The sequence below is a fragment of the Bison bison genome, unplaced genomic scaffold (genome assembly GCF_000754665.1).
Source record: "Bison bison bison isolate TAMUID 2011002044 unplaced genomic scaffold, Bison_UMD1.0 scf7180017864146, whole genome shotgun sequence".
Taxonomy (NCBI): Eukaryota; Metazoa; Chordata; class Mammalia; order Artiodactyla; family Bovidae; genus Bison; species Bison bison.
The window spans coordinates 5,473,046-5,488,856 of NW_011494718.1; the positions used below are offsets into that span (position 1 = coordinate 5,473,046).

At 41.5% G+C, this 15,811-nt stretch overlaps 1 protein-coding gene across 1 annotated transcript in view; it reads right to left on the minus strand.

Moving 5' to 3' along the window:
• The window catches only part of FAM160A1 (family with sequence similarity 160, member A1), a 280,052-nt gene extending 274,842 nt beyond the window's left edge, over positions 1-5,210 (minus strand). Inside the window, exon 1 of the mRNA XM_010840751.1 lies at positions 4,667-5,210. The gene's annotated coding sequence lies outside the window, so the exon portion shown is untranslated. The remainder of the gene's footprint in view (positions 1-4,666) is intronic.
• Between the last annotated feature and the right edge of the window lie 10,601 nt (positions 5,211-15,811).

Consider the following 15,811-nt stretch of genomic DNA (forward strand, 5'->3'; position numbering starts at 1 on the left):
ATCACTGCAGATGGTGACTGCAGCCATGAAATTAAAAGACACTTGCTCCTTGGAAGAAAAGTTATGACCAACCTAGACAGCTTATTAAAAAGCAGAGATATTACTTTGCCAAAAAAGGTCCGTCTAGTCAAGGCTATGGTTTTTCCAGTAGTCATGTACAGATGTGAGAGTTGGACTGTGAAGAAAGCTGAGCACCGAAGAATTGATGCTTCTGAACTGTGGTGTTGGAGAAGACTCTTGAGAGTCCCTTGGACTGCAAGGAGATCCCACCAGACCATCCTAAAGGATATCAGACCTGAATATTCATTGGAAGGACTGATGTTAAAGCTGAAACTCCAATACTTTAGTCACCTGAAGTGAAGAACTGACTCTTGAAAAAACCCTGATGCTGGGAAAGATTGAATGCAGGAGGAGAAGGGGATGACACAGGATGAGATGGTTGGATGGCATCACCTACTCAATGGACATGAGTTTGAGTAAACTCCGGGAGTTGGAGATGGACAGGGAGGCCTGGCATGCTGCTGTCCACGGGGTCACATAGAGTCGGACACGACTGAGCGACTGAACTGACTGAACTTAGAGGCAGCCCGCTAGAGGTGTAGTAACAAAGACTGAGGAGTGGTCCCACTAAACCAGATCAGGACTGATGAGAAGGCTTTCAGGAAACATCTGAAGCAATGAAGGAAAAAGTGGTTTCTCCCCTGAGTCGGCTCTGAACTTACACAGTAAGGGGAACAGACCGGGGGCCCTGGGGTGGGGCACAATTCAAGAAAGCAAGGCAACCAACTCCTGCTCCTTGTATCATTCCCATGCAAGGGCACATGACCTGAGCCATGGGTTCCTCATCTAGCTTCATTATTCCAAAGAGAACTTAAATCAGCAAACAGCATGAGGCAGGAGTAGCTGATCCCTGCCTGGGCACAACCTGCCACCTTTAATGACAGCAGTGGTTATCTCAGTTTCCACGGCCTACGAAGCCCTGGCAGAGTTTGCAGGGTTCTTAGACAAGGCACTATTATTACAGTGACACTGAGGAACAGGCTAATAAGAGGGGAAACACCATTACATTCTTTACTGTGAATTCTCAAACCAGTGGGTGTACAAACCATACAAAGAAAAACATAAGTTGCGTGCATAAAATTAATTTTGCTGGGTATTGTGATGCTGCTGTTAAGCCTTAGTACTTGTGATTGTTAAACCGAGCTGCTTCCTAGTCAAAATCACCTATACAAACTGCAGCTTAGAATGACAAAGTGTAGGCGAGGTGAAGGCTGGTATATGATCTCCCAATGAGACTGGGTGGCTCCACCTGTCACTAACCACAGTAAAGAATGATTTCTGTTTTGCTGCTGTTAAGCCAAGAACACTTAACAGCAGTTGTTAAGTGATATCCATCCAAGTGGACAAGGAAAGAAAAAAAATTAACCCACAGAAAACTTTCCATTTTCACAGTCTTGAGGGGTGTGTTTATAAATATTCAGAACCTCTTTGAGTGTAAAGGTAGTGCAGCGTTTACCGTCGAACATACAGCTCTTCCATGATTTCAAAAATGCCCTGAGGAAGCCCCTGTGCATCTCTCAAGCTTCCTGTGTTTCACCACAACCTCTGCTTGAGATGTTTTTAGGCCTAATTTGTCTAACTTGCTCTGTTTTCTTCACAGGACTGTAATTGTTAGGTACATGAGTGTTTTAAACAAACACAGCTGTAAACACTTAGGAAAATGAAAATTTGCCCTGGGGGAAAACATAACAAGCTCGCTAGCCTTTTTAGTTCTGCAAAAGAGCTATTTCACAGGACCTCTGTCCTGAGAAATGCCTATTTTTGTCATAGCTGGTATCATGTCACATAAGCAGATCCAAAGTTACTACAAGAACAAAGTTCCAGGACAGAATAGCAAAAAAAAAAATGGCTGTCGGTGACTTCACACCAATAACTCCAATGCTTCCTGGTGAGCCTCCAAGGTGTCCTGCCTGAAGCAAGAAGATAGATGCCACATCAAAACCCTTTGAGAATCAGCTCTTTTTGATTAATGCAGTGATAATTACAAAGCCATATTTTATCACTTCCTTCCCACAAAAAAATTAAAAGGGCATGGCATTATACCTGAAAGTTCTGATATGCAGTAATAAAATTTCTACTACTCAAAAAACAGAAAATAACAAATTTTGGTAAGGATGTGGAGAAACTGAAACCGTGTACTGCTGACGGGAACGTAAAATGGTGCCATGGAAAACAACACAGTGGTTCCTCAAAATATTAATTATCAATTAACAGAGATACCACATGACCCAGCAATTTCACTTCTAGACATATACCCAAAAGAGAGCAGAATCTCAGAGAGGTATCTGCATACCCATGTTCATAGCACCATCCTTCACAATAGCCAAAAAGGTGAAAGCAATCCAAATGACCATCCAATAAATAACATATGGTATATGTGCATAAAATGGAATATTAGTCATAAAAAAGAAGGAAATTCTGACACATGCTACCACCTGGATGAATCTCGAGACATAATACAAAGTGAAATAAGCCAGTCGTAAAAGAACAAATACCGTCTGATTTCACATATATGAGGGACCCAGAGTATTCAAATTCATAGACACAGAAAGTAAAAAGGTGGCTGCCAGGGGCTGGGCTCTTGTTCTTCAGTCGCTAAGCCATGTCCGCAGGGAGAACAGGGTACAGAATTTCAGTTTTGCAAGAAGACAAAAGTTCTGAAGATGGAGGGTGAGGATGGTTGCAGTCATGTGAATACAGCCACAGTCAGTATGCTTAAAAATGGTTAACTCATAGGCTTTATGTTATATATTATATTAGTGTGCACTGGGCTTCCCAGGTGGCAACAGTGGTAAAGAACCCCCCCCGCCAATGCAGGAGACACAGGTTCGATCCCTGGGTCAGGAAGATCCCCTGGAGCGGGGCATGGCAACCCATTCCAGTATTCTTGCCTGGAGAATCCCATGGACAGAGGAGCCTGGCAGGCTACAGTCCAAGGGGTTGCATACAGTCGGATATGACTGAAGTGACTTAGCATGCAGGCCTATGATAATAAAGTTCCACAGTCTGGGCAGCTTAAAAAACAGACATTTATTATCTGACAGTTTCAGAAGCTAGACGTGCAAGATCAAGCTGTGAGCAGCATTGGTTTCTTCTGAGGACTTTCTACTTGGTCATCGACAGCGCCTTCTGCCTGTGCCTCCAGCACGGTCTTCCCTCTGCACCTGTCTCTGCCCAGATTTCTTCTACTTATCAGGACACAGTCTTACTGGATTAGGGCCCACCCCAGGGATCCCATTTTAGCTTACCTCGTTTAAAGACCCTATCTCCAATTATACTCACATTCTGGGGTACTGGAGATTAGAGTGGGGTACTGGAGATTAGAGTTTCAGTATATGACTTGTGCCGGAGAAGGCAATGGCACCCCACTCCAGTACTCTTGCCTGGAAAATACCATGGATGGAGAAGCCTGGTAGGCTGCAGTCCACGGGGTCGCAAAGAGTCGGACGTGACTGAGCGACTTTGCTTTCACTTTTCATTTTCATGCATTGGAGAAGGAAATGGCAACCCACTCCAGTGTTCTTGCCTGGAGAATCCCAGGGACGGGGAGCCTGGTGGCTGCCGTCTATGGGGTCACACAGAGTCGGACATGACTGAAGTGACTTAGCATAGCATAGCATAGCATATGACTTATGCAGGGGGGATACAACTCAGCCCACAGAATGTCTATTTGATCACATTTTTAAAATAACAACACAATAAAACAAATGAGAGCAGGCAGAGGGGAAAGAACAATCTGAGGGAGGCTCTGAGGATGGGAAAGGATGTGATCGGAGGAGAAGAAAGAAGGCCCGGGGAGGCTGCAGCAAAGTGGGGAGTGATTGCCAGGATGATAGACAGAAGGTAAACAAAAATACTGTCCTTGAAACTGCATTTCAAAATTTACAAAAACTCAAAACAAGTAAACCTTCTTAAAAGAATAATCATGACAAATAGCAAGCAACTTATGTAAAAGAGGTATTGCTAATTAGCTTGGGGAGACTTCTCTGCACTGAAAAACAGATACACTACTTCAGAGTGTCATCTCTGCATTTTTGTTAAGAGTCCTAAATCTTCTAAAAACTTTTTTTCAGCTGTTATTTTTTTAAATATTATTCTGGTGAAATATACATAACATAAAATTTACCATTTTAACCACTTGTACAGTTTTTCTTTATAGATACATCACTACTTAAAAGAAAATGTCCCTTAAGTCAGAGTACACAGTTAAATGGAGAAAAGAATGGTTAGTAAATAATGCCGGAGAAGGCAATGGCACCCCACTCCAGTACTCTTGCCTGGAAAATCCCATGGATGGAGGAGCCTGGTGGGTTGCAGTCCATAGGGTCGCTAAGAGTCTGACACGACTAAGCGACTTCACTTTCACTTTTCACTTTTATGCGTTGGAGAAGGAAATGGCAACCCACTCCAGTGTTCTTGCCTGGAGAATCCCAGGGACGGGGGAGCCTGTTGGGCTGTCAGTCTATGGGGTCGCACAGAGTCGGACACGACTGAAGGGACTTAGCAGCAGCAGCAGCAGCAGTAAGTAATGCTATCATTTTACAAAGCCCACTGACTTTTCTATTAAATTTCTGAAATGCGTTAACCAGGAAGTCAGGAAGAATACCTTTAGAGATTTGGGTTAAAAATACCCAAATTAGCGACCTGGGTCAGCATGCACCGCCCAGCTCCTCTGTTCCCCGGGTGCTGGCCACCCTGCAGTCTGACACCACTGAAACACTGAGGTCTGTGAGCATCAAGCATCACAGGCTTGTACTTCAACTTGAATAGCACGCAGTCCACAGAAAACATTCAGAGTTACTGAATGTCAAGGGTATTTCTTCAACCAAAATTGTTTCACAATAGGGGTAGATTAGGAGGAGGGATTGGAAAAAAAAGATTCCAAAATTTTAAAGTGCCAAAACTTACTTTTTCAATTCTGTCAAAGATTAACCACAAGTAAATAGAGAAAAAGTTAGCATGCTTTCATCACAGTTGCAAGAACACTGACTACTGGTTACATGAGTGTGGCCTTTTCCTTTCCTCCTGGTGCAATGGATACTGCCACAAAAAATAAATTCCACCACATATCACAGCTTCTCTCTTTCTCTCTCATATATGCAGAATATACAAGGAACACCCACCAGTCAGTAAGAGAAAACCGGGGAAACACAGCAGACGTTCACAGAAGAGAAAACGTGAAAGGATGAACCCAGGTCTCCGGCCCTGCAGGTAGATTCTGTACTGTCTGAGCCACCAGGGAAGCCCAGTCAATATATCGTTAACCTCATTAACAATCAAGAAACTGACAATTAAAATCACAGTAAGGTAAATTATATTACACATAAATTATACCTCAATTTTAAAAACACACAGTAAGATATGATTGCGTACCCACCAAACAGGCAAAACTATTTGAAATCTTATCACACGAAGGTCATCAAGCCAAAGGCAATTTCACACACCAGTGTAGTCTATCCTGAAACAACTACTCTGGAAAAGAGCTGTCATCACCTAGTAAAATTAAATGTGCACATATACTCTATGACCCAGCAATTGCACTTCTAGGTTTACACATTTAGAGAAACTCCAACACAAATGCAATGCAAAGGACCTATGTTCTTACCAATCTTTCCCACGACTGCAAAAAGTTACACAAGAACACAAACGTTCATCGGCAGCAGAAAAGAGAATTAAACGTGGTATATCCTTAAAATGCAATGCTATACAGCAATAAGGTAAATAAAATATAGCCTCATGAATAAACATGGATGAATCTCAAAAACAGTCTTGAGTAAAACAGCACGGGGAGAGAAGAATACAAGTTATATGATTCTATATAAAGAGTAAAAGCAGCTAAAATTAAATAATATATTGTTTGGAGATAAATACACATAAGACAAACCCATTTTTCTTAAAGGCAAGGCAGTGACTTAAAAAGTTAAGGAAAATGGATACTACAGGAGGCAGAGAGGATGAAGATGATACAGTCAAGAGGGACATACAGGTTTCTAAGATACTGAAAATGTGATGTTCCATCTCTTAAGCTATGCAGTAGGTACAAAATTTTACTATTTTTCCTTAAATTATGCATATACTGATATATATTCTTTTATATGGATGTATATGATATATCTCTCATTTGAAAACATAAAGGCCAAATGCTATTTTTTCAAAAACAACCTTGAGGTATCAGTTTCAAGATGGTTGATAGCCTGGTTCTCCTACCTGAATCCCTAATGAAGTGAAAGCATCAAAAAATAAAACAGAAGAATTCTAAAAGATTAAAAAGAGTTTGCTGGAAGAGAACTTTAAATGGACAAGAGATTTCAACAAACTTCTGGGGAACAAAACAGGAGATGGAGATGCGCTGTCAGATGAAACAGTGAGGGGCAGCTGCCACCCAGGGCCACCAAGGAGATGATCTGTTCCAGAGAACACCAGGGAGACTCCAGGCTGCGTCAGCAGGTATCACAGAGCGGGGAGGAGGGCAGGGGGCCGCGAACAAGAATGGAGGGGTATCAGTGAGCTCCCCACCCCGCCTCCCCACCCTCTAACAGAGCCTTCAGGCAGCACCGCCAAGCGTAAGGACAGACAAGCATGTGGGGGTTCGTTTCTAAAGGAATAGAGCCAACTGTGGCAGAAGGAAATGAGAGATGGCCTGCAGAGGTTTCTGATGTGAATTTTGCTTTCTCGGAGTAAATCCTCCCTGTCAGGGCATTTGTGGGGTAAAGCAAAGTCACACACTCATACACACACAGTGAGCTCTATTTTGAATTCCTGCTCAAGGGAGAGGTGGGGTAGAGCAGATACAGACTCTACTTACAGATCTTTGCAAGATAATAGAGAAAGACCTTTGTTGTTAATTATGAATAGCAACTAAGTCTACCAGGAAAATCAGTAACATTAACGGGGGGAAAAGCCGACACTAAGAAAGGGAGTTAATTCAGGAAACGGAAGAGCACTTTAAAAAGAAGTTAGCTCTAATACAACTCAAACAGATTCAAGGTAGTACAACCACTGAACAGGAATGAGATGCACAAAAATAAAATGACTGGAGAAAAATAAAGAACTTTAAAAATATTTTTGAAAATATAATCACCAAAATAAAATTTCTGTAAAAGTACTGTGAGATAACAGGAAATTTCTCAAAACATGTTTAAAAAAAAGAGACAAAAGGATAGAAAACGGGAAAGACTAGATTAGAGACAAGAACCAGTGCAAGTAGGTGTGATATCCAACTAAACGCTGCCTGATTGCAGGTGTGCTCAGCAGTGTCTGACTCTCTGCGACCCCGTGGACTCTTTGTAGCCCACCAGGCTCCTCAGTCCATTGGATTCTCCAGGCAAAATACTGGAGTGGGTTGCTGCTTCCTTCTCAAGCAAGCATATCCAGGGATCGAACTGCCATCTCCTGCATGGGCAGGCAGGTTCTTTACCACTGTGCCACCTGGGAAACCCTGACTGGTCCCATGTTAAATGCCCCCACACCAGTCCCAACATTCATAGAACCATGGTAGCTGCCTGGTTCAAGGGGAATAGAACTGTAGGCTGACTTAAACCAACCAAATGTTCTCTTTTGAGAAAAAGACTTAGGAAAAAACATAGGCTCTCACACGGGCCTGAAACCAAAAACTCATGTCAAGGCTGGCAGGTATGTTAGCCCATGGCAATCAGAAGGAAATAGACACAGGAAAGGCTAAATAAGAGAGGAGGCTATGAGACCACGATTCCTGGCTTTTTTGGGCCCATTCCACAGTTCCTAATGGGCCCACTGACATCACGGAGATGAGCTGTTACCTCCTACATCTTTAAGTCTTTTCTATTTTATTTAAGTTAATTTGGGAGGGCCTCTGTTCTTTGCAACGAATAAACCCTGACTAAGACAGCAAGTGTCTGCTTTCTGGAGCCACAGGGTAACCAGGAGACACAACACTGTCTGCTGTACCATGGGGATACCGAGTCTCCCTCCACCGAGAGGCTACAGAGCACAACGCGGGCTCCCACTGCCTGTCATTCTGTCAGCAGGCCACACAAACGGAGCCAGGCCGTGCTGCTGAACATCAGGGCGACTATATGTGATCAAATGCTCCAAATAATTAAAATGACAAAGTCTAGAAGTAAACATACAGTGTACTCAATGAAAACTTGAAATTGTGGAACAACTGGAAAAGGAGGAGAATGTTAACTTGTCTTACGATATGGAACAAGAGGACAAATGGTGTAAGATTTGGAAGAAAAAGAACAAATCAATGTGTTTTGTATCCCCACTGAGTTTTTCAATCAGCCTGAAAAATTAGATAGCCATGCAAAAATTCTCTTTTCATGACATGAATAAAGCTGATTTACCTTGTACAGAATGCCACTGTCTAGATTAATCGGAACCAAACAAGAAAAAAAAATTCTTTGAAGTTCAAGAAATAGAAGGAAATTCTTTCACGCATTTCCTGGCTGGATAACCAGAGTCAAACCATAACATGAAAATCTTAAGCCCATATGAGACCTTGAAAAATGAATACAGATATTTTCCCACTTAGAATTGTTCAACTTCAGATTTTTATACCTTATGATGGGGCGAAAGCCATACATGCATTCAGTAGAAATGGTACATAGAATTCTGAATTTTGATCTTGTCCCATGATAGTGACAGGCAGTACATACACTCTCGTAATGCTGGGCAGCTCCCAGTCAGGCACAGAAGTGTAAACAACCAATATACTTACTACCTCTCACACCCATCAATCATTTTGTTTTTCACTATCACTACAGCATTCGTCGGGGGAGTGTGCAATTTCCTCGGTTCTGTCTCGCTGCAGCAAAAATCTGAAGTGACAGACGGGCCCAGTGTTACAGCTCAGTTTTATTTGGCAGGCAAAGGAAAATACATCCTCAAGGCGTGAGGGCAGGCCAACACAAAAGACGTGAAGAGAAGAGAGCCAGAGGCTCAATTTTGTTTCCTCTTTTTATAAGTTTTTTTTTTCCTCCTTCCCGAGCCTGCCCTATGTAAACTGGGCTAGCCAGGAGGCTGTTTGTGTCACCTGAGGTCCTCACTCTGGTCCTCGGACCTTCCTTTGTTCTATTTTCATGGGCTTTTCCTTTCTTTGTCTTTTAGCCACCACCATTCTGGACTCCTTTTTCCTATTCTAACTACCTAACACATTCAATACATTACCTGAGATATTATTACCTTTATTATAAAATAGGCTTCATGTTAGATGATTCTTCCCAATATAGGCTAATATAAGCGTTCTGAACACATTTAAGGTAGGCTGGGCTAAGCTATGTTCAGTAAGTAGTGTATTAAATGCATTTTCAACGTAGAATGTTTTGAACTTACAATGGGCTTACTGGGATGTAACCCTATCGTAAGTCAAGGAAGATCTGTACTGTGCAACTGACCAGGGAAGAGAAGGGCCACCATGTGAAGGATAAAGGGATGGAGTGTGTATGTTCCCATGATTACCAGCCAGACTTGTCTTTCCTAGACTTTCTGATTTCACAAACCAGTAAAATTACATACACACACACACACACACACACACACACTGCCAACTCAACTGTCAATTATATACATGTGTATGCGTGCTAAGTCACTTCAGTCGTGTCCGACTCTGTGACCCCATGGACTGTAGCCCGCCCACAAGGCTCCTCTGTCTATGGAATTCTCCAGGCAAGAATACTGGAGTGGGTTGCCATGCCCTTCTCCAGGGGGTCTTCCCAACCCAGGGATCAACCCTGTATCTCCAGCATTGGCAGGTGGGTTCTTTACCACTAACACCACCTGGGAAGCCCCCCACCAATTACCTATATTTCCAAATAAATATAATTTGAGGCCATGACTATCACTAGGTGTTACTACCATTATCTAATTATTTAGAAGACATTTTTACGCCAAAAAAAGTAGGAAGGATTTGATCTTAGCATTTCTAAAGCCCTTGAGAACATCATCACAGGCAGGAAAATACACTTATACTACATCAATTTTTTTTCAGTTTTGTTCAGGTGTTGCTTTAGCTCTGATTTTTAAACATTCCCTAATCCCCACAATCCCCCAACTCCATTATTCCATTAGTCCTTATCTCAAAAAGGTTATCATAAAGTAGGGAAAGCAGTAAATACACAAATGGAACACAAGGATAATGCAACATTTGGGAGCCAAAACACAACACAGATGGCTTCACATACATAAGGGCTGAAAAGCTTCCCTGGAAGGTTAAGGAAGACAGGTGTGGACACATGAAGGAGGAGGAAAGCTGAGCACATGATGAACACAGCTCAGTGTGAACAGAGGGATATTAAAGCAAGAACCGGAATGGTGCAGGAGATGCCAAGGAAGAGTCCTCAGTGGAGGAGAGAACTGACAAGGGGCCCTCTTGTGATCTGGAACTGGGAAGTTCTGGGGAGTTCACTGGATGCCGGGCTGCAGAGCTGGGACTCTGTTCAGAAGCAGCAAGGAATCTCCAATGGAACTAGCATGACAAAGGAAGCGTATTAGCAATATTAACCCAGCAGAATCTATGAGTCTAGCCTTAAGATTTGGTAACTTTAGTACTTTCCTGAGCAGTTAAGCAGTTACCTCTAGTTCTGGCCCAGAAGGTTCTCTTTGAGAAAATCCAGGCCAACTGACCTTCTATGAAATGCACTGCCACTGTTTCTGCACCTACAGCCTTGGTGGCAGTGGCTGTCTTAATACCCCTGAAAGTGTTCTTGCCTGGAGAATCCCAGGGACGGGGGAGCCTGGTGGGCTGCCGTCTATGGGGTTGCACAGAGTCAGACACGACTGAAGCGACTTAGCAGCAGCTCAGGTATGGCTGCCAACTCCTCTAGGATTTTGCTCTTGGAAACATGAAAGTATTCATTGGTGGAAATAAGAAAATGAAAGAGTGCTATTTTAGAAGAGAATCAGAAGTGATCAATTAATAGAAATGTCTACTACATAATTGAAGATTCATTCATTTATTCAACAACGTTTATTGAGGCCCCTATTTGGCAACCAATGACGTGCCAGACAACCAAAAACAGGATAAAGGTCCCTGCCCCTGTGAAGCTTACATTCAAGGAGAGATACAGACACAAACAACAAACATAATAAATACAATATCTACAAGCATGTAAAAAGTGTTTGGGGAAAAAAAGATGTACAAGAAAAAGAAAAGAAAAATCTAAAGAAGAAAAAACCTCAAATACTAATTGAAACTAAGAGATGGGACGAGTTCCCTAAGAGAGCAGACTATCTAGTTAATGACCTTTTCACTTCTAAAATTCTACCACTCCAGATCAAGGAATTTGACACATACAAACTCAACCTTCTTGTTTACACAGAAGGTAAGATCAAAGCAACACAGAATTGTTGTGGCTTAAATAACAGAGACCCATCACCAGGGAACTGTCCTCTAACACATGAGGAAATGGAGCCCCACAGCATTTAACTAAGGGGGAGGGTGCAGAATGGGAGTTCCAGAACCCTCTAGCTTCTTGTAACCTTTAATAGCAGAAGCCACTTCAGCCACTTCAAAAGTACTTCAAACCCTATTGGAGGCAAGGAAAAATATTTTTATTATATAAATAAATATTAATATTTATAGCTAATAGTATATAATAAGTATATAATATTTTATAGAATATGTTTATGTCTATAATATTTTATATTTATATATTATATACTTATATATATAAAGCTAATATAATAATATTATTAGCTATATAATAGCAATAACAAAAATAGCGAACACTTAAGAGAGCACTTACTTATGCCAGACACTCTTCTAGATCCTTGTCACGAACAATAAACTAATTTAATCCTCACAACAACCCTGTGAGGCAGACTCCACAGTGAGTAGCTTTAACACCACGCCACCCCTTCAATTATTTATGCATACCTTCATAGAGCATAATTCTTACCACTAATTAGAAAACTGAAAACAAGATTTTTCATTGGGGCTTGGCAGAATTAGATTATATTTGTATGTCACAATGCAACTATTTAAGCTTCCTTTGAAGTAAATGTGCTTTAGAAGTAAAGGAAATTTTAAATATAATATAATATACATACTATATAATATATACTATATAATATAATCAATATTATGCTGAGAAACTGGTATTTTGGTAATTCAAAAAAAGGGTCCTCAACAATATGTTTTCAACTAAATACTACTTCAAAGAAATTACTTCAAGACCTTAAGCAAAGTTTTTAAGAAATGAAATTCTGGTTTTCCTGTTTTTGTTTCACTTAAACAAAACTTATGCTTTGGTTTTTCAGAGAAAGGGAAGGGAGAGAGAAATACAATGGAAAAAAGTTCTTTCCCTTAGCATGTGATGTTTAAAATTTTAGATTAGATTTTAGAAAAATTAGAATCATGATGATAACACATTTTAAAATTTTTAAAAAACAAAATTTCCCTTCCTCAATACAAATACAGATTTTGCAAATTCAATTATAAAATAAAATGTTACGCTGTATCCAAAGCTGATGATCTTTTTGCCTTCAGTTTACTCAGTTCATTTTCATTTCAATGGACTTTCTTATTAGAGTTTTACTATATGTCACATACTACTACAATTCACCACATGGATCTGTCTACATTCTCTGGTTGTACTGGAATTTAATCATCAAGAATAATAGTTGAATACATGGATCACTGGCTACAGCTCACAACCATTTCAAAGGTAATGTAATCTGCAAAGCACAGTAGGTACATCTACACCATCTGTCTGCATAGATCTCAGAGCAACTTCTAATCCTTTACTGATAAACTGTCCCTCTCCTAACTCCTTATCTTTTTCCTGTGAGAGAAGAGAACTTATCTTTCTTACTGGAGCAAGGTAAGGGAGATGGCAGGCTCTCAACTTTGATACATCAGTGTATTCAGGTGCAACACAAAGAGGAAAACAGCACATGTTGGTTCCTAAATTCAACATTCTTTTCTCACACTTGAGTGAGTGAGTGACAGTCACTCAGTCGTGTCCGAGTCTTTGCAACCCCGTGGACTGTAGCCCTCCAGGCTTCTCTGTCCATGGAATCCTCCAGGCAAGAATACTGGAGTGGATTGCCATTTCCTTTCTCATACTTAGAAGGATCCTATTTCATGGCGCCATATTTTCAAACATACAATCCCTCTACTCCTCAGCGTATTTCAGAACCTCCACCTGCACACTACGTATTCCTTTCTCCTTATCTTTACCACCACGGAGGGCCCAACGTGAAGCTATTTTTGAATGGTCTAGTAATGGCTATTATTTGAGTGCCAGATGGTGCCAGACACTGGGACAACACTGTAAAGAAAATAAACAAAAGTAGCAGCATCCTTGTCTTCAAACAGCTTTTAAAACCAGTAGGATTAGCTAAGTATACCACTTGTGGCCAGCACTGTAGCCACAAGGTATAAGGAGAGCCTGAATTAAGGTGTTAATAGACATTTAAGGGGGAGGAGGGACTCTGAGCTTGGCTGCAGCCAACATGTAGAGGGAAACATGATCTCTTATAAGATTCAGTGTCCCCGGGGTAAAAATAAACCAGCTGCTCAGGGAAAGAACAACTATTTTTGCTACTGAGATTAGAAAGCAATTCAACCTACGGTTACTGAGAGAGGATTCTGTTCAATGTAATAAAAATCCTAAGGATGTATTTTTACAATAAATAAGGGTAGGTTTGATGAGGGCTGAGAAGCTCTAATGAAGACTAAGAAATCAAACACTGATGCATCGCAGAAGAGCAGGTTCAGCTCAACCATGACTGCAAACTCCACACCAGCAGAAGATCCTGACACATGACTGACACATTGAGAATACTGCATTTCTCTGGGGGGAATGAGTGCCTGCGTGCTAAGTCGCTTCAGTTGTGTCCGATTCTGTGTGACCCCATAGACTGTAGCCCGCCAGGCTCCTCTGTCCATGGGGATTCTCCAAGCAAGAACACTGCAGTGGCTTCCCACGCCCTTCTCCAGAGACTCTTCCCGACCCAGGGATTGAGTCCACGTCTCTTACATCTCCTGCGTTGGCTGGCAGGTTCTCTACCACTAGCACCACCTGGACATGGGGTCTAAATATGTAAAAACCACTGTGTTATTTAACTGAATTCATTTATTCTTATGCAAACAGAATCACAAAGATATTCTGATGTCAGCATTTGACATGTAAATAGAAAGTAGGTCATCAGCTGAAACAGATAAAAGTGATATTTCTTAGAATCACTATTTTAAAAGACAAAGTTCCTAAAAATATCTCATTTGATATTCCCTTAATTCTACAAAGTTTTTTGTACCACTTCTTCCAAGGTGGTGTTAGTGGCAAAAAATCTGCCTGCCAATGCAGGAGATGTAAGAGATGCAGATTGCATCCCTGGGTCAGGAAGACCCCCTGGAGTAGGAAACGGCAACTCACTTCAGTATTTTTGCCTGAAGAATCCCATAGACAGAGAAGCCTGGCTGGCTACAGTCCATAGCGTCACAAAGAGTCAGACACGACTGAAGCAACTGAGCAAAGTTTTCAGTTCAGTTAGTTCAGTCACTCTGTTATGTCTGACCCTTTGGGAAGCCATGGACGCCAGGCCTCCCTGTCCATCACCAACTCCTGCAGCCCACTCAAACCCATGCCCACTGAGTTGGTAATGCCATCCAACCATCTCATCCTCTGTCGTCCCCTTCTCCTCCTGCTTTCAATCTTGCCCAGCATCAGGTCTTTTCCAATGAGTCATTTCTTCCCATCAGGAGGCCAAAGTATTGGAGTTTCAGCTTAAGCTTACAACAAACATTCAGGACTGATTTCCTTTAGGATGGACTGGTTGGATCTCCTTGCAGTCCAAGGGACTCTCAAGAGTCTTCTCCAATATCACAGTTCAAACGCATCAATTCTTTAGCGCTCAGCTTTCTTTATAGTCCAACTCTCACATCCATACATGACTACTAGAAAAACCATAGCTTTGACTAGATGGACCTTTGTTGGCAAAGTAATGTCTCTGCTTTTGAATACGCTGTCTAGGTTAGTCATAGCTTTTCTTCCAATGGGTAAGCATCTTTTAATTTCATGGCTGCTGTCATCATCTGCAGTGATTTTGGAGCCTAAAAAAATAAAATCTCTCACTATGTCCATTGTTTCCCCATCTATTTGCCATCAAGTGATGGGACTGGATGCCATGATCTTTGTTTTTTGAATGTTGAGTTTTAAGCCTTTCACTCTCTTCTTTCACTTTCATCAAGAGGCTCTTTAGTTCTTTGCTTTCTGCCACAAGGGTGGTGTCATCTGTATATGTGAAGTTACTGATATTTCTCCCAGCAATCTTGATTCCACCTGGTGCTTCATCTAGCCCAGCATTTCACATGATGTACTCTGCATAGAAGTTAAATAAGCAGGGTGACAACATACAACCTTGACACACTCCTTTCCCAATTTGGAACCAGTTTGTTGTTCCATGTCTAGTTCTAACTGTTGCTTTTTAAATTGAATACAGATTTCTCAGGAGACAGGTAAGGTTTTTCCACAGTTCGTTGTGATCTACACAGTCAAAGGCTTTGGCACAGTCAAAAAGCAGAAATAAATGTTTTTCTGGAACTCTCTTGCTTGTTCTATGATCCAAGGGATGTTGGCAATTTCATCTCTGGTTCCTCTGCCTTTTCTAAAACCAGCTTGAACATCAGGAAGTTCACGGTTCACATATTGCTAAAGCCTGGCTTGGAGAATTTTGAGCATTACTTTACTAGCGTGTGAGATGAGTGCAATTGTGCAGTAGTTTGAGCATTCTTTGGCATTGTCTTTCTTTGGGATTGGAATGAAAA